Source organism: Saimiri boliviensis, chromosome 11 (assembly GCF_048565385.1).
Source record: "Saimiri boliviensis isolate mSaiBol1 chromosome 11, mSaiBol1.pri, whole genome shotgun sequence".
In the NCBI taxonomy this organism is placed as follows: Eukaryota; Metazoa; Chordata; class Mammalia; order Primates; family Cebidae; genus Saimiri; species Saimiri boliviensis.
The window spans coordinates 77,910,673-77,937,141 of record NC_133459.1 but is presented as its reverse complement, the minus strand read 5'-3'; positions in this window follow the sequence as shown (position 1 = coordinate 77,937,141).

Genomic DNA, 26,469 nt, shown 5'->3' with positions numbered 1-26,469 from the left:
TAATAGAAGCCTAAGATTATTCTTAATCTTACTCTTTGCTAGTTTTTCTTTATAGAATACTTTACTTGTGACCACAGTATTGTACATTCTAATACCTTATTCACAATATATATGCATTTCTATTAGCTTCCTGTGTTGAGTCCATGAAGTTTCTGTTTTTGTCAAGGGATCTCACTTCCATATCAAATATGTAAATCATCACTGAGTAGTTGACAATATGCAGGTTTATGTGCCCTACACGATCAGTTAATTATATTCAACAAAATACTTGAAAAAACATTGAAGGATGGTTCAGGTTATTTTAAGCATGGATACATTTTTTCATTTTTACCTTTCATCTTACATATACATACACATACAAATACATATGTATGTTTATTAATATATTAACTCTTATGAAGATTATAAAATTATTTATGGCTTGGATAGTGGTTTAAAAATCCTTAAAACAATACTAGCAATTATATATTTTTCTAAACATATTTATGAGAGAAATGTAAAATAAAATATGTAAGATTTTGAAAATCCGAAGCTGAAAAATCGGTCTTACCTCTACCCATGTTATAAAAAGAGTTGAACAACAACATAAACAAAAGCATTCATATTGTAGGCAGGAAAAGATGAGCTTTTAATAACTGATATTAATTTTTTTGCTATACTTTAATTTTATTCCTTTATTTAAGGTTTTTAAGTTTCAAAATGTTATCAAGTGAGAAAATTTTGAACAAATATCGCTCATAATTTTAGTATTATAGTAATAATTTTGGTTACTTTCTCTGCACAGTCTTTTTCACTTATTTATTTTATATATTAATAATCATAATATATATATCTTTTTTTCATCTTACACTTTGCACTTGTCATTACACCATAAAGTTGCCTATGCTGAATTGTGACATATAATCATAAGATCAAGTGAGTGAATAGATTTAATAATTATTTACACAATAATTTTACAAATTATTGATAATTTCAATCACCATTAACATGCCTGATCACATCTGATCTCATTTAATCAAAGCAGATTCTAGCTCCTGAATTTATAAAATTAGAGTATCTAGGAACCCCAAGTTCTGCAGGCTTGTCTTACAATGCAGCATACCTCGAGGATTAATAATGTGGCTCTAGAATCATAAGACATAGGACATTTTAAAATCTACTCTGTGACTATGAAATTTGCAACTCTTATTTATTATTTATTTTTTTTTTAAGATGGGGCCTTGCTCTGTCACCCAGGCTGGAGTGTAATGGCATGATATTGACTCACTGAAACCTCCCCCTCCTGGTTTCAAGCAATTCTCCTGTCTCAGCCTCCTGAGTAGCTGGGGTTAGAGGCACCTACCATCGTGCCCAGCTAACTTTTGTACTTTTTTAGAGACTAGGTTTCACCATGTTGGCCAGGCTGTCTTGAACTCCTCACTTCAGGTGATCCACCTGTCTCGGTCTCCCAAAGTGCTGTGTTTACAGGCATGAGCCACTGCGCCCAGCCTGCATCTCTTTGAAGCTTGATATTGTAATATATAATGTTGAAAAATGACATCCCTATGATGATGAAATAATACTGTGTCTTATGGAATTGGGTTTTCATGTGCAACCTCTAGTCACGAATAGCTGGATTTGTATATTGGTTGCTCCACTAATAGTTTATTTCATTGAATGAATAATTTTACCTCTATGAGCCTCAGTTCTCTCATCTACAAGATCAGAATAATAAGATAACTAACACAGTGGGATTTTATAAGATAGTTAGAGAGTGTTACACATGATAATAGCACAATAGATTTAAGCAGCAGTTGTATTAGTAGTAGTAGTAAAGTTTAGTAAACGTGTGTTTATCTAGATTTTTTCTTTTTTGTGTGTGTTTGTCAATAATGCATAAAGTAATTTTTATAGTATATAGATTATCTGGTTTTTTAAAATTAGTGTGCTTTGTTGCATAAAGTCTAACAAGTTGGGTTGCTGAATCAAAAATATGAATAATTTTAGGTTCTAGAAAGTATTCCCAAACTACTTTACTGCATAACGACACTAGCAGGGGCAGGATAATACAATATCAATTTTACTGGCCTTTACTCACTAAATTTTAATTAAAAGACAAAAACGGCAGCTCATTGCTTTTTAAATATTAACTTCTTTGATTAATAATGACTTTAAAAATTTTATGTTACCACTTTTTGAGAATTGATTGTCTTCGACTATCCTCATTTTTATCATTGCATACTGTATAACAAATATTTTATCAGGATATTTTAAATTTTATCTTTCCCCCATAGCTGCTGACAGAAGTGATTCTAATTTGAGTCCAGATTAAGTAATAAAAATGAGTTGAGTAAGTTTAAACATACAATGGCTAAATTTATAGTGGAATTATTTTTAATTCCACATTTTAGTGTACCATTTGCAACCTATTTATATGAAAACATCCATTGATTACGGAAATAATTGCCAAAAACTTTTCTAACAAATTGTTACAAGCAATGTTATTTTTGCTTATAAGCCATATAAGGCTTCATTATTCAATGCATATATTCATAGACTTGACCTCAAGTTAGTCGATATATTCATGAAATAGAGTTGAAAAGATATCACAACAGCAACTATACATTTGGAGTAGAAAATAGGTATCACTGAGTATGCTGAATACTGAATCAAGATTTAAGTAAATGCTGTTCTTCAAACTGGGATGTGCATGGCCTCACTCCCCGAGGAGATCAGTATTTACCGATCTTATGTAAGTGCAATCCTTAGGCTACTACAGGATTCCTCCAGGTAGTATTTTGTCTTCCTCACTCTGTGTTCTGCTATCACCATTTTCATAGCTCTTTCACAGTACTCATCTGTAATTTTTGGTTTACATGTCTGAATCTTCTCTTGGACACCTAACGCCTGGAGGTCAGGTCCTGTCTCTTTATTTGTGTAGCGTCTGTACCTGGCATGATGCCTCATTGGAAAATGAATCAATATTGAATGAATGATTGACCACTGAGATGGTATATAGACAGAAGATCTAATAAAAGAGCAGCTTGGGTTGGAAGCATAATCATGTACCTAAGTCTAAAGCAAAACTCTGTAAGACATCAGTAATAGAATCATAGCTGTTGATAGCGTTGGTCTAATTCTTTTTTGTTTATTTTAAATTCTCTTCTTTAAATATGTGCATTTATATTTTTCCCCTTTTATTATACATCCTACCTGCAAAATCAAATGTAATTGCAAACAAATGAACAAACAAAAGCTCTATGGTCAAACTGAAATAATTATGCTTAATAACAACGAATGCCATTATTTTCATGTAATGAGCTGCTTTGCCTTGCCTTGAGGCAAAGCTTTTTTGAATCTATAAATGCTCTAAGGTTTAAAGTGTATGACCAGAGGAGCTCCTGTATTAGAGGAAAGCCTAATAAGGAAATGTAGTGTCTCTTTTTATTGTATTTAGTCACTGTAAATGTAGGTGAAAACATATTTATTTATAGATTTTTTTAATATTGTTAATGACTTCTTGTAAAGCTAAGAAAAAATAAACCTACAGATGATGGCTCTAATAAAAAACATAACAGAAAATTAAATTCCATTTTCAAAATTATCATTTTTCCTCTGGCCTAAGACATTTTTAAAAGCAGACAGATTTGGGGGCACATAGTTTAAAGCAACACTAGAGGTATAAAGAAACCATAATGTGCTTTTATTACTTGAGTTTTTACAGAGTTTTGGGATAACTCAATTGTATTATCACCATTATTGAGTAAAACATGTAGCATTTTACCACGGCAACAGGAACACCTGCTAGCAAAGCTGTTAAACTGTTAAGTTTCCCTATTGCTCAATTCAACTAACAAGCTGCTTTAAACTGCCTCCTAAAGTCTGTGAAACATCAGTAATTTTATTCTTCCTGTCCACTCTTGGGGCATATTGTAGAGAGCTATTCATCAATTATCGAGACTCTTTTTTATTCTCCAGAGAAACCAAAAAATTGTAAGCTAGAGGACTTTAACGGGAAAATTTCTAACTGTATTTACTGTCTTACACATAAGTACACATGATGTACTTAAGTGTAAGTACATCATTGTACATATATTTCACATTCCTTTGAGAAATACATCAGAAATCAGAAATCTCAGTGTAAACCTGTCTTGAATATTGTGAATATTATTTTTCCAGCATGTAAAATGATAAATCTCTAGCTTTAAAAGCTGATAATGTCTTTGAAATTTTTTGCTAATTGATTATACTAATATTTTAATTTTAAGTAGTATTACTATTCATTCAAAGAATATTATTGCTGATCATCAGTTATATAGAATTAAAAGTCATTGATAAATTTCATTATGTTTAAAATCTTTGCCATATAGCTTCCCATGTTGACTAGGAATGCGCTGTAAAGTTGAAATGCAGCATTTGCATACTGAGTAGTTCTAAAATGTAAACTACATTCCTTAATATTAATGTGGTTTAAATGACACTAGTTATCTATGTCTATGATTCATATTGCAGAGATGTTCCCCTTCCCTAGAATGATGTACTGTCACTGTCCTATTCATTTTGAATGTTGTATTCATAAGGGTTTTGTGACTAGACATCACTGTAAATCAATGTTATTGGACTATATTTTCAAACAAAACATTTACAGAGACAGTCATCTCACATTCCACACTCAGAGTGCAACACTTGCATGAAGGTCAGATAAAGTCGCCATCAACTTATGGATTAGTTTATTGAAGGAGTAAATGAAACCAACAATTTTTGCAATACATTAATAACACGTTTAATGGATTCGTACTTCACTCCAGAATTTCTGATAGTCTTAAGAGCTTTTCTAGAATTGTTAAAACACACACACACACACACACACACACACACACACACACTAGGGGCATATGCTTGAGGTTGTCTTTTCTTAAGAAACACAGGAACTATTCAAAACACTGATTTATATCAAGACATTAGAAAGCGGAAATATTAGCAATGTAACAATTTACTACAAAATAAACATGATTCATTTATGTTTGTTTACTGTTAACTGGATTGGTATTCATGGTTGATGTACAGAATTAACATTTGTTTGAATAAAATAACTTGATCAACTACTATTTTTTTTTCATTGTCTTGAAGTTTCTCTCATTGAAGTAAACATCTTAATTTTCTTTTTAGAGCAATTTGGTGTATTAGAGGTTATAAGTAGTCTGTGGCTACCAAATATTCATATGTAATATTCTATAAGGTTTTTTCTATTTTCATTTTCTCTTTTAATATGGCTTAAAAGGAAAACCATATGTATACTGTTAATATATAAGACATGCCCAAGTGTTAACCTATAGCCACATTACAAAATCCTATGTAAGTATGAATAAACAGGAAAAGAAAATATATTCCCCATAAGAGACACGCATCATTTTGGACCCACGAATATTAAATTTAGATTCCCTTGCATAATTTGTGCTTCTTTTACATTACCTTAGATGATTCTCTAAAAAGAAGAATAACATATTTTGTTAAAGGTGTTTCAAAGAAACAAGTTTTTTCTCTAAACAATTAGAAATATTTTACATAAAAGTGTTTATTATTTCCTCATGTTGACAGCAAATTTACAAGTTCTCGGAGAAAGACATTTAAAGTTAGTATATAACAAACCAACCAACAACAGAGCCACAATCAAGAATCACCTTACTATCATTCAGAAAGGGTCTCCTTAGCAATAAAATGTGTAACATGCACAAATTAATAAATGTACAGTCATTTGGCAGATAAAATAAATTAATTTTGTATGGAAAATTGCAATGTACCACAGGTACGCTAATTTATCTTAAACTCAAGCCCATAATTTAGACTATGATGACATCCATTTGTTTTACATTCCAGTACAGAACTTAGTGCAGGGGAATGCTACACTCATTCATCATCCAGTACCATAATCTTGCTTCCCAATTATGCTTTTGGGGGCTCAGTCAAGAGAAGCAGTGGCAACCGACATCAGAGCTTTAATTAAAGAGCAAAAAATATGAATGCTCTGGTGGAAGTAAGTCTGTGTACCTTGCATTTTAAGGTAAGTTTGGCTAAGACATTATATTAATTAACATTTACTGGCCATACATTGCTTTTAGTCTTTAGTTAGTTTAAATATTCTCAACAGTTTAATCACTTCCGTTTGGATGCTTCCTGGTAGGCGGTATGGGAGTAGAATAAACTAAATAGCAAAAACCGAAATGATCTTGTTCCCTCTGTTAACAGTAAACATTTTGAAGAGATAAGATGTAATCTGTCTATCTGTAGATTTATTTTAACCATGTTACATTTTTAAAAATTTTACTCTTTACAATTATCATAAGGATGCCATTCTTACAGTGTACTTCACATCAGTTCATTGTTATGCAGTACAACCACCTCTGGAAGGTAATGTTCACTTCACAGATGAAGAAAGCAAAGAATAAAGAGACTTGCTCTCTTGCCTAGGGTTACATTATAAGTTAGTGGCAAAATGTATATTAAAATTCAGGTCTCCAGAGTCCCAGTGTTTTAATTAGCTTAATAATCCATGCTAACTTTCATGATTGCTAGGGCTTAGGTTTTGGTATTCTTTAACACTATTCTCAACACCTATGAAAAATAGCTGCCCTTCATAAGGTTAATGCAAACTATGAGTTACACCAATTATGCAAATCCTAATCTTTGTAACTTATCTACCTCCAGGGTGCTTAGTGCACTGTGAACATGTACTTTATTTCTTATTCAGAGCTTTCACCAACTTCTATGAGCACTTTCCTTTTATACTATTAACAACAAAAACAAAACCATTAATTAAATTTACCACATTTAAACTTATAATGAAAGTATAATTATCCTAACTGTATCAATAAAAAAATTAATGTTCAGTGACTTGTCCATGGCTGCATTCCTAATAAGAATTAGAATGATCATTTAATTGCAAGACTTGATCAAGTATACATACATAAACTTTGTGTGTAAGGTTGATTGTTAAAAGAAATAGTTTGATACTGCTAGGAAAATCAAATCAATAAATAAATTTAAAAATCTATATATTTCATCAAAATTCTTTATGTAAAATTTTTTCCTAGGCCCATCTTTGTTTAGTCATGATTTATATTCTACACCTGATTCATTCCTTCATTCATTCATTCAAACAGCCAACTGAAAAATATTGAGCTAATTGCTGGGGGCATAAAGCCAAGGACAATGATTTTAAGTGATGCTATTATGGTCTTTAAACATGGCTAAGGTAGATAGTACATTAGAGTGAACTGACTTCAGATGGAGTGGTCAGAAAAGACCTGTCCCAGGATATATTATACTTAAATTGTATATTAAAGAATAAGCAGGAACTACTATATTGAGAATGGGAAAAGCACATTTAGTAGAAAGAAAAATAGACAAAACCTTCATCATAATTGAGCTTATACATAGAAGAGGAAACAGACAGCAAAGAAAGTAAATAAGTAAACATTATAGTATGTGACATAAAGAGAAGTGGCCAGGCAGGCCAGAAACAAGGAGGTGTAGCGGAGTTCTTTCTTTTGGATAGGATGTTGTGGAAAGTCACACTAAGAAGGGGCCATGAATACAATCTGAAAGAAGTGAAGTGGAAAGCCAGGAGGAACTCTGGGAAAAGATGTCCCATCTGATTAGTAGTGAGAAAGATAGCTTTTGTTGGATTTGAAGAGTGGGAGGGAGAACTCAATAATCGAATAGGAGAACAATTAAGATGAATTCATACTGTCCAAAGTGGTAGATAATTATGACCCGAACAAGGATGGTAGTATTAGACAGAATGATATGTGTTGAGTTGAGCTATATTTTGGAGTAGAATCAACAGAACATAATTTATACTGACATAAAAGGAGAGAAATTTTCAATAACTACTAAATTTTCACGGGTACATGGGATGCTTTTGACTGAATTAGAAAAGACATGACATCAAATGTCAGGGTATAATATTCTAGTTATCTAGTGATGCTTATAAAATTTTCAGAGGAGATTTCAAGTAAGCAGAGGTCCAATAATATTTATTATAATTAAATTGATAGTCTCTCCATTTCTCATGTTTTTACTCAGCACAATCTTAGAACTCTGATGCATTGCTACTTATAAATTAAATTTAAATGTGAAATTCTAACGAGTGTTAAACCAATTTATTTACAAACAAAGGAATGGTTTTCGTCTTACATAAACAGAGTCACAAAAGAGGTGATTTTTTCAGTGGTTAATTAATTCAAAATATTAGTATAATAATCAACAGATTTTGAACAGAAATGTTACAGACATATCAAAAAATCAAAACTAATAATCTTTATTATTTAATTCCTATTTGACTTGTACTTGGTAACTACACTTTGTAAGCTTCTCAAGGTATTATAATCTTGAACTCACTGACAAGCGTAACCTGACGTTCAAGTAAAATGACAATATAAGAGATTGCTTGAATGACATGAAGATATATTAAAGGTTACACATCAGAACTGCTTCACGGCAGTCTGCGGATGTGTTTTGTTTGTCAGGTATAGTGTCTTAAAAATGATGCATTGAATGTCATTAGGCAGGATATGTTCTTTCTAGTTAGCCTGAGATGCCACCACTTCCTATTGTCTTCACCATTATGCTGTTTTTCTGGTTCTTGACATGATTTTACCTTGTTAACCTACTACAATTACTTTAATATCTATCTAAATCAATATACATTAAGACTATCTGGCAAAGCATTGTGCATGATGATTTTTAAAAAGAAGACTTAATTTACTGTAGCCTTGTAGTATAATTTGAAGCCAAGTAGTATGGTGCCTCCAGCTTTGTTCTTTTTGCTTAGGATTGTCTTGGCTATACGGGCTCTTTTTTGGTTCTATATGAAATGCAAAGCAGTTTTTTTATAATTCTGTAAAGAAAGTCAATGGTAGCTTGATGGGGATAGCATTTGAATCTATAAATTACTTTATAGATTTATAGAAAATGACAGTATAGCCATTTTCATGATATTGATTCTACCTATCCATGAGAATGATTTGTTTGTTTCCTTTCTGATTTCCTTGAGCAGGGGTTTGTATTTCTCCTTGAAGAGGTCCTTCACATCCCTTTAAGTTGCCTTCCTAGGTATTTTATTCTCTTTGTAGCAATTGTAAATAGGAGTTCACTCATAATTTTGGGTCTCTGTCTATTATTGGCATATAGGAATACTTGTGATTTTTGCACAATGATTTTGTATCCTGAGACTTTGCTGTAGTTGCTTAGCTGAAGGAGATTTTGGACTGTGACTACAAGGTTTTCTAAATATACAATCATGTTATCTGCAAACAGAGACAATTTGACTTTCTCTCTTCCTATTTGAATATCATTTATTTCTTTCTCTTGCCTGATTTCCCTGGCCAGAACTTCCAATGCTACGTTGAATAGGAGTGGTGAGAGAGGGCAACCTTGTCTTGTGCCAGTTTTCAAAGGGAATGTGTCCAGCTTTTGCCCATTCAGTATGATATTAGGTGTGGGTCTGTCATAAAAAGCTCTTATTATTTTGAGATGCATTCCATCAACACCTAGTTTATTGAGAGTTTTTAGCAGGAAGTAGTGTTGAATTTTATTGAAAGCCTTTTCTGCATCTATTGAGATAATCATGTGGTTTTTGTCATTGGTTCCATTTATGTGATGGATTATATTTATTGATGTGCATATGTTGAACCAGCCTTGCATCCCAGAGATGAAGCCAACTTGATTGTAGTGGATAAGCTTTTTGATATTCTGCTAGAAAGAGCATGGTACTGGTACGAAAACAGATGTATATAGACCAATGGAACATAACAGAAGCCTCAGAAATAACTCCACACATCTACATCCATTTGATCTTTGAGAAACCTGACAAAAACAAGCAATAGCGAAAGGATTCCCTATTTAATAAATGATGTTGGAAGAACTGGCTAGCCATATGCAGAAAACAGAAACTGGACCCTTTCTTACACCTTATATAAAAGTTAACTTAATATGGATTAAAGAATTAAACATGAGACCTGAAACTGTACAAACCCTAGAAGAAAACCTAGGCAATACCATTTAGGACATAGGCATGGGCAAAGACTTCATGACTAAAACATCAAAAGCAATGGCAACGAAAGCAAAAATTGGCAAATGGGATCTAATTAAACTAAAGAACTTCTGCACAGCAAAAGAAGCTATCATCAGAGTGAACAGGCAACCTACAGAATGCAAGAAAAATTTTGCAATCTATCCACCTGACAAAGGGCTAATATCCAGAATCTATAAGGAACTTAAACAAATTTACAAGAAAAAAAAATCCCACCAAAAAGCAAGCAAAGGATATGAACAGACACTTCTCAAAAGAAGTCATTTATGTGGCCAAGAAACATAAGAAAGAAAGCTCATCATCAATGGTTGTTAAAGAAATGCCAATCAGAACCACAATGAGATACCATCTCATGCTGGTTAGAATGGTGAAAAGGTCAGAAAACAACAGATGCTGGGAGGCTGTGGAGAAACAGAAATGCTTTGACACTGTTGGTGGAGTATAAATTAGTTCAACCATTGTGAAAGACAGTGTGGCAATTCTTCAAGGATCTAGAAATAGAAATACCATTTGACCCAGCAATCCCATTACTGGGTATATACCCAAAGGATTATAAATTATTCTACTATAAAGACACACACACACGTATGTTTATTGCATCTCTATTCACAATAGCAAAGACTTGGCACCAACCCAAATGCCCATCAATGATAGAATAGATAAAGAAAATGGGGCACATATACACAATGGAATACTATGCAGCCATAAAGAAGGATGAGTTTATGTCCTTTGCAGGGATATGGTTGAAGCTGGAAACTATCATCCTCAGCAAACTAACACAGGAACATAAAACCAAACACTGAAGGTTCTCATTCATAAATGGGAGTTGAACAATGAGAACACATGGACACAAAGGGGAATATCACATACCAGGGCCTGTCGGGGGCTAGGGGCTGGGGGAGGGAAAGCATAAGGATAAATACCTAATGTAGATGACAGGTTGATGGATGCAGCAAACCACCATGGCACGTGTATACCTGTGTACCAAACCTGCATGTTCTGCACATATATCCTATAACTTAAGGTGTAATAAAATAAAATAAAGACTTTATATAATTCCTTTTGCTGAATTGTGTTTTGGAGTTTCCATCAGTTTATGCTGAAACACGTTCAAGATACACACCTATAGATCTTATCATATCATAGTATCCAATGTAAGAATGTTGTTGAGAATGTTATTCATTATAGTACACAGCATTCCTTTTATGAAATGATAATCAAATCTTTATTTACAGTATTACTAAACTGTTACTCTAATTAATTGGCCCATTTTTAATCTCAGAATAGTGTTAATTTAGAATGATTGTACTCCATAGTTTTCACTGGTTGCTTAAAATTTAGGTCAGAGATGACAAACAAGACTGTAATAGGAAGAATTCTAACATGACCCACCTTGACATTACCCTTGCACAATCTCCTGTTGAGTGCAGGTGAAATTTGTGGTTAAGGTATTTTTCAGATGTCATCAAGGCTCTATATCAGTTGATTTTGAGATAAAGAGATTATCTGGGTGAATGTAACCTAAAAATATAAGCCTTTGAAATCTGAATCTAGAGATCAAAGGCAGAGGAAATGAAAGATTCGAGGGGTTGGAGGGATTCAAGTTGAGGTATAGTCTCTCCTCTGGCTTCAAAGATGGATGGGGCCAAGTGGCAATAAATATGGGTGGACTCTGGAAGCTGGAAGTATCCCCAGCAAGAAAACCAGTCCTAAGTTCTATAGTTGCAAGAAATTGAATTTGACCAAAAACAAATGTGTTAGAAAAGATTCTTCTCCTACAGACTCCAGAAATTAACCAATTCTGGCCAACATTTTGATTTTTGCTTTCTAAGATTTGAGCCATTTTGTACGAAATCTAGCCACACAATGCCTGAGCTTCAGACCAAAAGAATGTAAGCTAGTACATGGGCATTGTTTTAAGATACTAAGTTTGTGATGATTTGTTATATAGCAATAGAAAACTAATACAAGCTACTATGTCAAGAACTGTGAATACTCTGACATTTTATCCTACAGGCAACCTAAGATTTAACTTTACAGTTTCATATCTGTTGGTAGGAGACATGAGACTCCTGGATGAGAAATAAAAGGTTTTCTTACTTCTAGCCACAGCAGAAGCCGGAGTTTCAGGACTTGTGTTGGTTCCCTAAACCCCGATTCTCCTAGAACAATGCAGAGAGGGCCAGGTGATGCTTAAACACATTGGGTTCCATTATAGGAAAAGAACTTCCTGCATAGAAAAAAAAAATGTTTTACAGTGGGTAGTAAGCCTGCCTGACTTTCACCCCAGAATGAGACATCATCCTTATTAAACTGGATAGTATACAAATATGCCCCTTTTTCCCCATGACAGACACTATTTCTATCTTTCAAAGCTGCTTACTGTTCAAAGGCTATCGGTGATGAGTAGAAACATGAGAATCATCTCCCAATATCTTATACTTCCAGTTTTTTTATTGAACAGAAGCTAGTATCACATAAAGTGTACCATAAAGTATACATAGAAAGTGTACATTCTTGAAGGTGGAGTAAAGAACCTTTATTGACAGAGTTCCATATGTAGACATTCACAAACTGTAAGTCTTCAAATTATATATATTAAAATAAAACTACTTTCCTGGCTTAAAATGAAACATAATCTACCCATAACATGTGTGTATAAATGCATAGTATGTTGTAATTACCTTACTATTATCTCACATTCATATTGCTAACTTTGCTTTTCTCTTTCTTCCTTCACCATTTCTAATGCATATTGTGGTTTTGTATTTTCTGAATCCTTCAAGAATTTGAAGAATTGTGTTCGATCAATGTCAATTAAAAAAGTAATTTGAAAAGAAATAGTAAAATAGAAAAAGTGTATTTGTAGCCTTCCCATGCCTATATATATTGCACAGCCTATGGTTGACAACGGGTTTGGATCAACAGACTAAATGAATAGTGACATTCCTAGTAGCTTTAAGGGTTTTGTTGCAGGTATAGAGTGCTATAACGGAAAGAATTCTGAGACAGTTAAATACTGTTATTATTGTCCTGGTTAATTTAAAATCTCTGAATAACCCTTAAATCTTACCAAGCTTCAGACCTATGCAACTTATTATTAAGAAAAAGAGATATTCTTTTCAACAAATTCAGTTTCCAAGTCCACCCCTAAACCAACTGCTGTGGGAAAAATCAGGCCTATTTACTTTGTCCTAAATTACCGTCTATCTGGGAGCCAGTCTTGATAGCAAATGAGATGAAGTTAACTGATAAACTTGGATTAAGCAGGGACCCACTCTGCATCTGGGGAGGGGTCAATCCCGCTCAAAACTCACTGGCTTCTGAGCAGAGTAAGGGGACAGAGTACAACAAATGTTGAACTTTAATCTACATGACTGCTACTTGAATGAAGGCAAACATTCTTAGCTCTATACCATAGAATGAGAAACTAAGGCACACATCTCATAGTAAGTGGCAAGGTCAGATTCTTAGGCTAAATATTTTGACCTCAGGTCCACTGTTCTTATCCTTATGTTCTGCTCTCTTGTGACATGATAAGTAAAATCAATCTAACCTTTTAATGAAAGCTGAATTAGAAGTATGGAAAAGGAGTGATAATGAGATGAATATGCTCTTGGGGAAATAATTATATCATCAAAGAGGAAAACACCTAGAAAGAGGAATTCTGGGTTGGGTTTTTTTGAGATAATATTTGACTGGTATGTGAATTTACCTAGTTAAGGATCTTCAATTACTCAAGAGACATCTACTCAATGGTAGATTGCAAAATCTGTGCTACGAGAGTACTTTTGCAGAGTCACTATTCCACTGTGACTTTTTCCAGAACAGCTCAGACTAAAACAAAGAAAACAAATTCCCATGAAAACTTAACTAAAAGGTCACAGAAAGGAGAGGCAGAACTCATTAATTTTTTTCAGGGCCTGAGGGTTCATTCTTCAAAATCTGTGCCACATTTGCACGTGCAGTTTGCGTGAAGATTTTCTTTCGTATCCAAGCGCACCCTCTCCAGGTTGCAATAACCTAATGCCTGGTTGCCTTTTGGCTCCATGCCCTGGGGTTAGCTGAGGCAACCTTGTAAATTCAGGAACATCTTTCCTGTATTTGTGAATTATCCAAGTTAGATTTGCTTCATGTCAGAGTCTACTCCTTAAATAATCTTAAAGTAGTTATTTCCTTTGTGAAGTGCATACAAATGAGTTGAAACAGTAGTATCCACATTAATTGTTAAATTTTGTTATTTTCGGTGGCCACTTGATGTAAAACAGAGCTACAGTAATGCTATTTTCCCAGAAAAGATGCAAAAAATATTAGTATCACAAATAATAATCTCTGATTTTTATTTGTAAATTCAAGAGTTGGTGTAAGCCCAAAATTTTGAAGGTGTACATAATCTGGCTGAAATTAGTCTTCTTTCTCTCCTCTCTGTCAAGAAACAAGATGCAGCACAGTAAAGGAAGAGAAGAATTAGAAGCAAGTTAAGGAACATACACTACTACTTTTATTCTGCTCCTTGCTGGAAATCTGCTTAAGTTTGAAAAGGAGAGTAGAGGGAACTTGCAGAAATCTTTTTTAGAACATAGAAAGGACCAAAGTGGAGAGCAAGAGGCAGCTGTTTCCAAATTTTTTCTTTGTAGAAACGATCATTACTTTTAAAATGAAAGCCAATAAATTTTTCGATGCATAGTTGCATAGTTATAAAGACCTTTATAAGGTAGGCATTTATGATGATAGCAATATTTTTTGTATTATGCAATATATATAACAACATGAAATTAAAATGAATGGGATAAATAACATTTTCAGGAAATGTTATTATTGTGTTATATTTATTAGTGGTGCTAAAAACTTAAACATTTTATTAAAATTGTTTGGTGCTTGCAGGGTGATTAAATACACATTATCATTGTGAAATCTTCACTTAAAACTTCACGCTAGAATGACCTGCAGGTCTGCTTCTAAATGGTTCTGTTTATTGAGACATTCCGCTGATTGGCTTAATAACTGTCATTACTGGAAAAATTAAGTGGTAAAAATGAAATCAGTCCAAATACAAGAAATTCATGGTGCCTGCAGTTGCAAAACCTTTGAACTCATATTTCAAACCCATCCACCAATAATACAAATATTTTGTTGAAATGGGCTAGCAAGTTTTGAGCTTCCCTGATATTCAGCAGTTGCTCCTCCACATTAAAAAGGACTGTATTTTCATTTTTCATATTTTTATAAGACATGGCCAAAACTAGTCATAGAAATGCTTAGAAGATTTATAATCAGATTAGAGAACTGGTATTCTAAGTTTTTAAAGCATACGGCTATACAAATTTTTTTAGTTGGCACTATAAATTTACCTAAAAATTGACATTATTTAAAAATGTCATTATTGAAAATATTCGCCCAATTTCCCCTATGTTAACATCTTACAAAATCAAAGGATATTTGTCAAAATTGAGACCTTAACATTGGTACTATGCTATTAACTAAACTACATTTTATATACACATCATGCATTTTTTTCTCTATTCCAGAATCCAGTCCAGGACACTACATTGTCCTTAGTGTCATGCCACCTGTATTAGTTCATTCTTACACTGCTATTAATAAAGACATAACTGAGACTTGGTAATTTATAAAGGAAAGAAGTTTAATTAACTCATAGTTCAGCACAGCTGGGGAAGGCCTCAGAAAACTTACAGTCATGGCAGAAGGGAAAGCAACATGTCCTTTACATGGTGGCAGGAAAGAGAAAAATGAGAGCCGAGTGAAGGGAGAAGCTCCTTATAAAACCACGAGATCTCTTGAGAACTTATTTATTATCACTTGAGTAGCATGGGAAACTGTCCCCATGATTAAGTTACCTCCCACTGGGTCCCTCTCACCACATATAGGGATTACAATTCAATATGAGATACAGGTGGGAACATAGTCAAACCATATCACCACCTTAGTCTCCTTTGATCTATGATAGTTTCACAATTTTTCTTTTATTAAATAATATTGGCAGTTTTGAAGAGTAATAATTAGGTATTGTGTATCATGCTCCTGATTTCAAGTTATCTGATGTTTTCAAATGTGTTTTGAGAATGCCATAGAGATTAGTTGCCCTTCTCATCACATTATGGTACATAATATCAACATGACTGATCACTGCTGGTTAGCCTTGATTAATCACTTGGTTAGGATGGTGTTTGAAATATTTTCTCACTACAAAATTATTTTTTCCCTTTATTTATTTTTGAAAGATAGTCATTAAATGCAATTCCCACTTAAAGAGAGAAACATACTCCACTTTGAATACAGAAAAGCTTGGAATGTTACATTGAGCTTTTGTGAGCGTTTCTCAGAGTTCCTTTGGTTCTCCAGAAAGATACTGTTCTAGGTACTTGATGGTGAAAGTGTGTCAGCAAGTTATGGAGAACTTGTAAAGGTTAGGAGGAAATCTATCCTAGGATACATCTTGTGCATTCCTTCCTGGCGATGGGTAAGAACATAGTTAAAATACCAGTGGATGGGCCATGGCATAGATAGCCAAGCGAAAGCCAAAGTTAGGCCCACAGATGCTTCTGATATCTCTCTATTACATTGCAAATGACCTGATAACTTAGAAACAAAAGAAAGAAAGAAGAAATAAAGAAAGAAAGAAGGAAAGAAAGAAAAGAAAAGAAAAAAGATCAGGACAGAAATGAGAAGAAATGAGAGGGAGAAAGACAAAGATAATACTTCTATATTTAATCAAATTTCTGAAATGGCGTCTGCTCAGAATTTCTTCAGGCAGAAATACTGAAGATAGAATTTTAACACTTAATGAGATTATGTAGAAAGACTATAATGACTAAGAAATCACTGGATTAGGTAATGAGAATTCAGTATTAAGTAGATAGAAATTTCTATTATTATGCAATAATAGCAGCTCATGTTAGAAATTAAGTTGAATTATACAAAAATTTTTAAAAACAAGATTTGTTTTAAACATCAGAGTTGTTACTATCAGGTTTGTACTCCTCACACAAATGTGGCATGTTTATTATAGGATACAAACATGACGTCTGTTAGAGTAAGACTGCCTGGATGATAAACAAATTAGTACAAGATATTAAAACCATGCTTCTGATTAGGCTAAACAAAATGTATTTTATATTCATTTATGATCCGGGAAGATATAAATGACATTTTATGAGACCCCATAGAGATAAAAGTCAATAAAAGGGAAAGAGTATAATTTAGTGTTGATAAGTCTAAGTGTTGGAGTCAGAGAAACTAAAATTCTGGTTTTACTATTCATTAAGCCCATAACATTGCTGACCTTACTTGAACCCTTTGAACTTCAGTTTACTCATTTCTTAAATAGAGACAACAATGACTGCTTTACAGGATTATTATGAGAACTAAATAAGACCACATATGTGGTCATCAAACACAATGTGCCACACTTAATAAGTAATCAATAAATCAAAGCTATCTACCACTCTTATTATTGTTATTCTGAGTATCTATTTCGATTCCTAAAATAATAAGCAATAAAAACCAAATTTGTGAAGTCCAGCCATGAGCAGAGATGGCAAAGGAGAAACAGAGTAAAAATAAGACTAAAAGTTCGTAGAGTATGAGAAAGGAGGTCAACTGAGGCATAGAATTTTCACCAGAAAATCACCTTCAAGGAGAAGACCTACATTGTGAGAAGAAAACTGAGTGTAGGTTGACTGAGTTGATGGTCTGTACAGATACCCAGGCCTGCTCTTCTAAGCAGTAATTCACACTCAAATATAAGACAGTCTTGTATTTAATAGCTAAGGTAATTAGAATTTACTTTACCTTACATATTTTAACTTATAAGTCCTAATTAAGATTATTTTACAGCTATAATGAGGTACTGCATGCCAAATATATATTCGTATAAGTGCTTTTAAGATGATTTTAACATTTTATTTCTCATGGCTAACCAAGCATAAAAGATTAGTTGATGTAAATTTTTAAAATAATGCTTAGCTATTACTTTTTCAATCTTTATTATTATTGTTTCTAGATAAAGAGTTGTTATTTCTATAGGAATGATGGAAGGTGGTTAATTTCTCTTTATGCTGAGGGTTACAGGCTTTTAAATTTATAGGTCTGTTTCAGGCCTCATTTAACTATTAAGAAATTTACACTATTTTTTTTTTTACTTTCATAATGACCAGAGATGCTGCAATATGAAAAGGGAAGGATAAGAGAAAAAAATCCTTAAATTTTCATTACAGTTATACTTTCCTCTCATCAAAGGACCTCAGAAACTCCCCTGCTGTATCAATATTGCCAGATAGTTAATTTCTCTGCCCAAGCAGGATAAACAGATGTGCTGACATAACAATACCCAATGTTTCAAGATTCTCAAGGAGATTAATAAAAAGCTATTTCTTATGGGAACCTTGATTTTTTTTCCCCCCAGGAAAGATTACAGATCAGGATTTGTTATCTCCAAATATTAAGGTAATTAGTGCCGGATAAATTTTTAAAAATACAACATTCACACTGGTCTAGATAAATACTGAAGGTTGGAGGATGTTTACTTCAACTTTATTGAAACTGTGAAAACTCTGTTGTTTGCAAATTTAAATTGCAAGTCTGTGGGGGAAATATTTATCTTGCAAGATTTTGAGAGCATCATCTTGCTGGTTAAAATGAAAATACTACATTCATGGCCATTCCCTACTTTTTCAGCATTCTCTGGGTCAACTTAAAAAGAGATGAAAAAAACTCAGAAGTGCAGAGATATTAAAAAGGTATATGTGAACTTTCAAAATCTTCATCAGTGACGTGTTTCTTGTTTATTAGTTTTACTTTTATTGAATGTTTCAATAGGGAAATGAATGAGAACCAAGTACCTTGCTCATGAGTTTAGCCCCTCCTCTGTGCTCTACCTTCCATTCTTTAGTCTATTACAAGCATGGAGCTCCCTTGGAAGTCCACAGGAACTCCATGCTTGCATCAGCCCAGGAGGGATCCAAAGCAAGGTGAGAAACAGGCCTGCAGACTGCAATGACAGATTGAGCAGATTGTGCAGTATCATTTCACATGCTATCGTATCCCCTTATGTCACATTTTTCTGGTGCCGACAAGAAATCAGCTAAGGGCAGAGTGAGAGAAAGCTGTTGTAGCAAATGGTCTTCTTGCTGGTTTTAACAAAACAGTCACACTAGTGAAGAGCTGCCTCCTCCTGCATTCTGCTTCCACTGTCTTGAGTCCATTTCTGAACCCCAGCCAACTTCCAGCTGGTAGTACACTACAATGCTGCCATGTCATCAACCCAGTCAAGATGTTCCAGCGTTTGTGTATGCGTTTTTTTAAATTTGCCAACTTGGCTGTTTCCCCCACAAATTGCATGGAATAATTTTTTAAAAGAAAACTTAGTTTCTATTACCCATGGGTGAGCAGGTTTTTGGAGATTGCTCAGTAAACAGAATTCAGGTCAAAAGAAAGTGACAATGAATAAGCACCTCGTACTTAGATATTCAATGAGTCATGCTTCCATACTAAATGTCCAAGGTAAGGTAAGTCAGAAAGAGCATCTGATATCACAAATAAACTTAAATATGTTTTATTTCTTCACTGTAGAGTAACACCTTATTTTTTGACAGTTTACTTTTTGTGTATATGTGTATGTGCATGTATACATGAGTTTATTTTATAAAAGCTCTTTTGGCCAAAGATCAAAACACTTTCTGTGAAGTAATTGATGATAAAGTGCCCAAAGAAGGAAATCATTTTCTGCCCAACAATGCAAGATGGTTTATTTGAGAGAAGCTTGGGTTTGTTAAAAGAAAAAACAAGCATTTGTGGATATTTTTAATAATTTGAACATATGGTCTGAGCAGAAGCAGAAAAGGCACTTTTTAAACTTGATGTCAGATCACATCACATTATGTTGATTTATACTGTATAAAGTGATATGTTGCAGATTTTTAATAAATGGGCTTTCTTCATCATCTCAACTAGGAAAGATTTTGGGGGTGCTTAATCAGTGATACTCTTTGGAATTATTGAGTATTTCTTCAATAACACCCTTTCAAGATCCTGACAGTCTTTTTGTACTTTATTTACTTCTTTTATCAGGTAGGGGAGCAAACAGACATAACAAAAATAAAGTTTTAGCAGAAAAAAAATTTATTTCTTATTTTTTTTTTACATCAACTAGGGTAAATAAAGTTTCTTTATCTAGGTCAGCAGTAGAAATTTGGCAATAGGAAAAAAGCAGGTTTTTTGATGGAGGAGTTGTAATGAAAGGGGTGAGAAGCTGTGGAATGAAAGGGGAAGGGAAAATAGAAGCATTGCTGTGTTGCAGTCCTGACCTGAATGCCATGTGTACTGAGTGTGTACTGAGCCAGTGTGCTGATATGCCATATTCTTTCTTAGAACTCTCTCTGAAAGAGAAGCTGCTCAGATTTTTAAAATATCTTTCATCTTTAATATTCAAACTGTTTTTCTAAGAAAAATATAAACTTTCAAAGTCTGTTTTTTTCAAGGAGAAACAGTAACATAAGCAGATTAAGTCATCAATGTGAGATTTTGCTGGAATCTTCTTGGAAAATTAATATAAAACTACCACTTTCAGATCATTATTCCAACTTTCCCTTTCTCTCTTTTATTTACAGATTATAATTCAAATCATCAGGAATCTTTAATTAAATGAGTACCTTTGAAGCACTATATAGTCACATACATATACCTAGAGAAATGAATTAAAACAAATTAAACAGTGATGCACCATTTACCTAGATGATTACCATAAGACCGTGTAAAAATATGAAAAGAGACATAAGAAAAGCACAAATCACTTGAGAGAATATTAAGTTAGTAATGCACGTGAATTATTTGGCTAGTGAATTTTATATGCAAACAAGCAAATGAGAAGATGTGATGGTGGGGATAGTTTGTCTGTTACACAGTTCTTCTAACACCAGGCACAAAGATAACCTGAAAATATTTATTGAATAAAAGAATTTACTCATTCTAGAAAGTAGTTATTCAATGTCATCTGAATAAAAGTAAAGTAATGGAAGATTTTATTATCCTCCTTTAAGGTGAGAAAGAAAATCTGTTTCTATTTTCAATTAGTATATCTAGTGCATTTATTTTAACAGGACCTCAGCTAATTGCTTTCTGTGGTTTACTTAGTTTTATTTTCATTAATATCTCTATTTTAGAATTAAGAAAAGATAAAGGGAAGTTTTAGAGTTGGTGAGTAATTCATATAATCTCAATAATTAGTACATGGTGAAACTAAGGCAGCAAGAGCTCTGAGTCAACACACTATATTTTCAAAAAGCTTTCAAGAAGACAGCAAAATTTTTTTATAGTAGTAAAGTTATCAATTGTTTCAGACACCTTGGATGAATGAAAAGTGGAAATATTTGATGGTATGAATTTCATGACTTGAGAGAAATATGTAAAGATCAACCAGTAAAATAACTAACAACATTACATATTGTTTAGTTTCAGCTGGTGTAAGCAAAGGCATTGAAGCATGGGAGGGTCTGTAGATCCAAGTTCTGATCTACATTTTGTCAGTAACAAAGAACAAGATATTGTGGTATGGCAATGTGATGACAAGAAAATCAACAAAAAAATGACCAAAGTAATTCATCAAAGAAATTGACTTAACATCAGAACAAAGAATATGTTTCTGGAAAGGAGAAGTGAATATCAATAGCCAGGTATTTTGCCAACATTTAACTTATTTCTACCTGCTTTTCAGGCTAGTGTTTCTGCTGCAGTTTCAACTTATCCTGAGAAAAGAAACGTTAATTCATATATCACTTAGGATTCAGTTTGGTGATGAGAAACAGACCTGTTGTCTAATCAAGGAAGAATAATATTTCTTTCTCACATTAAAGTCTAGAGGATATAGTCTAGAGCCTAGCTATGGTGACTTTGCTCCACAGTGTCCTTTGAATACTGACCCCTTTATCTTATTCTGTTGTTTTCCTCGTCCTCTACAAAGGTCACTTCATAATCGCCAAAGACCAGTCTTTTCCTGCTATCTTGCTTACATTCCGAAAAATGAAAAGGAGGAAAAGATGATGAAGAGGAGACAAGGGTACATTTAGCTGTGTTTTAAAGAAGCAGGAAAAACACAGAAAAACGTTTTTCTTTTTCCATGTCAATGGCTAGTACTCAGTTACATGACCTGGAATATTGGGTAATTATAAAATTACTGTTTTTTTATGGTAGTCAGCTAAAAATAGGCAATTTTATAAGTATCACTATAGGAGGAGAGAGAGGTTGTTGAAAGATTATTAGTAGTCTCTGCCAGAGTTAGTATTTATTTAGAAAATTGCATTTCTTATTTTTGTTTTTACTGTCTCTCTCTTTTGTTTTTTCAAAATTAACCTAAAGCTCACTTCTTCCAGAGCTACCTCCCATGCATAGGAAACATGGGGAATCTGCTGCTGTTTCCAATATTTGCTGAAGGACATGAGAAATATTTGCCTATCTGAGCAAGTTTTGCCTCAGAAGTATAAAAAACATGCCACCAGTGACCTTTGCTAAGAAGTTCATGAAGCCATGTGAAATGACTTCTATATTTTTCTCATACATGATCTTTTTTGTAGTATTCGTTTGTGAGTTCAACAATACACTAAATGACAACAAACCCAGGCTGAGTTGTTATTTCTGAAACATTATTATTTGTGAGCTACGCTGTTTCTTATTTTTAATCCAATATATTCAAATACTGTTGACCACACTCATTCTTCACAGGACTCTATCTGTGTCATAGTTAGAGTGCAAAACATTTTCCAATTAATTTATATACATCCTTCACCACTCTAGCTTCAGTTCTGCTCTATCTTGACGAGAACCCTCTCCTCCTTTTAGAAAGCTAAGAAATTTCACCTTTATTGTACTAAAGGGCTGTTAGTATCGAAGTTTCAGCAAAATGAGTAACCAAAATATTTAGCTTTGGGGTTCAAAAGCATAGAGAGTAGTGATAATTATTAATAGGAAAAACTCTCTGGATATAAAGCATCTTTTTTTGGAGCAACAAATACCTGAATCCTGGCCTAAGCAGTAGGCACAGACAAATGGTGATTGTTCACATACTATAAAGCTTGTTTCATCCAGGGAATGGAAAGGAAAGGTTGAAGAGAGGAGCAATAGCATTAGTCACTATTATGTGTATGTGAAAACACACTTAGTATTCCTCCCGGTGTCAAATATACAGTATACTACCATAAAGATATTTGGAGATCCAAAAGCAAAGGGATCTTTTGCGTCATTACCTTGTTGTAATCTAGGAAACTAAGACCTCTGAGCTTTTTCTCACTATTTTGGTTGTCAAAGAGTAAAGCAGAAAGAGTGGTTACAGCAAGTCTATACAGATAAACCCTGAGACAGATCCTGGAATATTCCAATAGTTTTGGTGAACATGCAAAATTCCTCCTTCTTTACTGAGAACATCATAGAATTAGATGAATGAGAGAAGAGCCAAGGAGACTTTGTAGTTGCACAAGAGGTGCCTCTGCTGCTGTATGTTTGGACTGTGCTGCTATAGAACACAAGGAAATATATCAACAGAGCCCAGTGGAGATAAATGTAGGAACACAGGAAACTGTTGCTGCTCACTTCGTCTCCTAGTAGCTTTGGAAACGGTGAAGGCACAGAGTAGGAAATCCATGGCTGAGCCTGGAGAAGAAGTGGCATAGAAAAATAAGGCATTTCTTGGCCACTGAGGTCCCTGTATCTCTTCTTCCTAAATGACTTGCTTTTGTGTAAGCACCAATTCCACCTTTCCCAGTTTGCAGATACAAACCCCAAATCTGGGGTGAAGAGAGAAAGATCAGTTTATATTATCAACCTAGAATGTTAGTTAACATAGTTATATTTAAAACATTCAAAAGTTACATATATGAGGAGACCTCAAAAAGTTCATGGAAATGTATATAATGAAAAACTATGCATGAATTTAAATTTTTTTGTAACAAAATATACTCATACTAACTTGTTATAACATTTCTCAAAAGGACCTACTTTGAGGCACTAAGCAGTATAAGATGTGAGTTTAAAAAGATCCCCTTTCAGAGCAACACGAATTCTGCTATAATTGAAGCAAGAAAAGCATCAAGTTTATAGGTGGAAGAATGGTGAAATATTTGATGCTTTACAGAAAGTTTACGCAGACAAGTACGCAAAGTAATCAACAGTTCACAAAGGAATGCTTATCTTAAGAAGGGATGAAGTCAGGCCTATGGTGGCAGGCTTCAATCCACTTCAGTTTGTAAGGAAAAAAATGTGTCTTGTTTGCACCCGAATTGAAGAGGACCCACAATTGTCAGCACAACCCATAGCCAACACCATAGACATCTCCACTGGTTCAGTTTGCACGATTGGGACTAAAAAATTAAACTTGAGCAAACTTTTCCAATTGATGGGGTTCAAAACTGTTGCACACAGATTGGCTGCAGACACGAGCAGAGCTTTCAATGGAAATTGAAAACAAAGTGGAATCAAGAGCCTGAGCATTTTTGCAAAAAACGGTATCAGGAGATGAAACGTAACTTTACCACTACAATCTTGTTGGCAAAGCACAATCAAAGCAATAGCTAAGTGGTGGAAATGGTCCTGTCAAAGTAAATGTAGACCAGTCAAGGGCAGAGGTCATAGCAACAGTTTGGGGGGATGCTCAAGGCCTTTTGTTTGTCGACTTGCTGGAGCGCCAATGAACAATGACGTCTGCTAATTATGAGAGGGTTTTGAGAAAGTTAGCCATAACTTTAGCAGAAAAATGCCTGGAAAATCTTCATCAAAGTTTCCTTCATCAGAGTCCTCTACATGATGGCTTTCTTCATCAAAGAGTCCTTCTCCACGACAATAAAGCTCCTGCTGATTCCTTTCATTAACCAAGGGCAATTTTGTAGCAGTTTCTATGGAAAATTACTAGGCATCCACTTATAGTTCTGATTTGGCTCCTTCTGACTTTATGTTTTGTTTCCTAATCCTTAAAAATCTTTAAAGGGCACCAATTTTTCTTCAGTTCATAACATAAAAAGAACTACATTGGCATAGTTAAATCCCCAGGACCACCAGTTCTTTAGGGATGTGCTAAGTAGCTATCATCCCTTACAAAGATGTCTTGATTTTGATGGATCTTATGTTGGGAAATAAAGGTTACATTTTTAATCTTTTAATTCCAATTTTCCAATAACCTTTTGAAGTCTCCACATAGGTATGTATGTATTTATTACAATCAAGTTTATGAAATAAGCAACTATTACCTATTCATTTTCCTCTCTGTTTAGGACCTCTATCCTAAATCAGGTTGTCATCAATGTATCTCCCTTGGAGCACAGGAGTACAGCTCATGGAGTTTTCCCAGTGCCTGACTTACACATGCCACTTCACAGGTTACCAGGAAGAAAATAACAGGGCATATATTTTTTGACTCTTTTTCTGTGAGTTTCAGACTGCATCAAGTGATGTAACTGACATTGCCCAATCTTTAGAGTCACTTTTTTTTGCACAACACGTTTGTTTTGGCTACAATGGTTGCAGTTATCATGCTGAATTACAATGAATGTTAACTTGTTAGCTTTTTTTTCTGTGGAAGCTCTTTGGGATGAAGAAGTATGCTTTACTGAATTAATTCCATACCTGATATATAGAATATGATCAGTTTTTAGTAAAATAAATAATGAATACCTGCTGTATTCTTTTTGACTTTGACTTTTAATAAAATTTTACAGTAATTACCATATTAAAAAAGAGAAGCCCAAAAAAAGAGAAACCTTGGTTGAAGTTTAGAAGGAAAGGTGTAGAGCTTATAGTAAGGTAAAATGAAACTCTCTCTAAATTTATACTTGTACTTGCTAGCAACAGTAGAAAGAAAAATGAAACAGAAAGTGTTTCTAAATAATGCTGAATTTTGAACTATACATGTTGTTTAAAAATTTAGATTCTCACATTATAATATTTCAAATGCTCCATTTAAAATAAAAGTTTGAACATTTGTTTTACTCCACAGTCTTTAAGGAGGAGCATTAAAAATAATGCAAGGATTTTTTTCTAGCCAAATTCATAGCCTAAAAGCAGATCAGAAAAACAAAACAAAACTCATACAACACTTCTTCAAAGAGTAACATATTTTGTTGCAATTTAAAAAATTAAGAAAGATCTGTGTAGCAGTTGTTAAAAGATGTTAAAAATCAGATTGTTAAAAATGGTCCAAATGGTCCCCAGTGTCTCATCCCTTTGATTTGCCCTGGCCTTATGCCTTTTTTTTCCCCAATACAATTGTGGGATAAATGTTCTGGGACTTATGAGATCAAAATTCAAGAGATTTTCTTTCAGTTTCTGATTTCATACAGGGGAACCATAACTACTATGTAAAGGAGTCCAGGCTATCCTGTTACAGAGAGAAAGATCCT